Below are 2,229 nucleotides of genomic sequence, written 5' to 3'. Positions count from 1 at the left end.
GGATATGTGTGAGAGGCTTAACTTAGTTGTCTGTAACTCTACTGAAAAGTGTGACGGGATCAAAACATGGGAGGTAGGGGGTCGACACTCGACAATAGATTATGCGTTGATGTCACATAGGGTGTACGATAGATTAGGAGCCATGATTATAGATGAACAGGGCTCCAGAAGTATAGGTAGCGACCACAAACGTATCAAGTTGAGTTTTAAGAGGGAAACTAAAGCACCAACGACGCGCGAGGAAACGCCAGATGTGATTTTTTACTCAGAAGACGAAGTGGAAATAGCGGCCAAACAAATTGAAGAGGAAATATCAGAGAGTACTGAAACTGATTGGACTTACCCAAAGTTAATGAGACTATTTGAGCGTGAGCTAGGTAAGGCGCGAGTCAGGAAAACAAGGCAAGGGATACGAAAACTCAAGAGCTGGTGGGATGAAGAGGTTAAGAAGGCCATAAAGAAACGTCAGGAAGCCTCCAGGGAACACAGGTATTCCAAAAGTAAGGGAGAACCTGAAGCAGAAGTAGAGAGGAAATGGGTAAACTACATAAAATGCAAAAGGGAACCATATTATTTGATCAACGAGAAAATCAAGACAAAAGGGTCCCAATGGCTGTCAAAAATAAGCAATAAAAAGATAAACAGGCAGCTAGAAAATTCTGGCAACATCTGAACTCCTTGGGTAATAGGACAAGCCTAGAGCAGAGGTATATAGTAACAGCTCAAGGTACTCGGTTAGAAGGAGAGGCGGCAATGGAGCACATAGGAACCATGATGAGGGAAAAATTTACAAAACAGACAAATGGTACATGCAGTACGTCGGAGAGGGATAGCCCGGTCAACCCACTGCTTTCGCTTGGACAAATAGAGTGGGAAAGGGCGGAGAAGAGGGTACCAAGTAGCACATCGGCAGGCCCCGATGGTATTCCAATTATGTTAATAAAGAAATTGGGCCCGAAATCTAAGAAAGCATTGAGGGAGGTGGTGAGCAAAATGCTAGTGGATGGTAAAGTACCTGACGAATGGAGGCTAAGTAGGATGAGAATGATATATAAGGGAAAGGGAGACAAAGCTGACATAAATAACTACCGGCCTATAACAGTGACGTCAGTGGTTTACAGGGTGGTTATGCAGATTATAAGGGACAGACTGCAGGCATGGGTAGAGAACGAGGGGGTACTTGGAGAGCTACAAAATGGGTTCCGCCGGAAGCATAGGAGGCTAGAAGACAATCTGTTCTCGCTAACACAGTGCATTGAAATAGCTGAAAAGGAACACAGACCCCTTTGGCTGGCTTTTTTGGACATCAAGGGAGCCTATGACAGCGTACTTCAAGAGGGCTTGTGGGGCATTCTGGAAACTTTAGGAGTGCAAGATGGAGTAACCAATTTCTTAAAAGATATCTATAAAGGTAACCGGGTGATTATACAATGGGAAAAGCAGGTTTCGGAGCCTGTGATGATTCGGCGGGGACTTAGGCAGGGGTGCCCATTGTCACCTCTGATGTTTATGCTGTACCTACAAGGTCTAGAGGCCAAAATACAGCAAAGCGGACTCGGCTTCAACCTATCATTTCTCAAGCAAGGAAAATTGATTGAACAGTCATTACCAGGACTGATGTACGCGGATGATATTGTATTAATGGCTGACAATGCAGAAGATCTGCAGGAATTAATGGACATATGTGGTACAGAAGGAGACAGGTTAGGCTTGAAGTTTAGCAAAGAAAAATCAGCAGTCATGATTTTTAATGATAACACTTGCGGCGAGCATAAGATACAGGAGGCCACGCTGGAGATAGTCGATAAATACAAGTACCTTGGGGTACGTGTGGATAAATAATGGCACTGAGTATCTGACAGAGTACGAAAAATATCTAACGACTAAAGGTAACAGAAGTGCAGCGATTATGAAGAGTAGGGCACTGTGGAACTACAATAGGTACGAGGTAGTACGAGGGATATGGAAGGGGGTAATGGTACCAGGCCTGACTTTTGCCAATGCAGTTCTATGTATTAGAACAGAGACCCGGCAACAGTTGGAAATTAGGCAACGTGGTGTGGGTAGGCTCCCTCTGCGAGCACATGGCAAGACACCAAATCTTGGAGTGCAGGGGGATCTGGGATGGTCTTCTGTCGAGGGCAGAGAGGCTAGTAGCAAGATAGCATTTGAGGAGCGATTGAGAAAAATGGGGGAAATTCGGTGGGCCAGGAAGGTTTTCAGTTACTT

The sequence above is a fragment of the Dermacentor variabilis genome, unplaced genomic scaffold (genome assembly GCF_050947875.1).
Source record: "Dermacentor variabilis isolate Ectoservices unplaced genomic scaffold, ASM5094787v1 scaffold_16, whole genome shotgun sequence".
Lineage (NCBI taxonomy): Eukaryota > Metazoa > Arthropoda > Arachnida > Ixodida > Ixodidae > Dermacentor > Dermacentor variabilis.
This window is presented reverse-complemented; position numbering follows the sequence as displayed.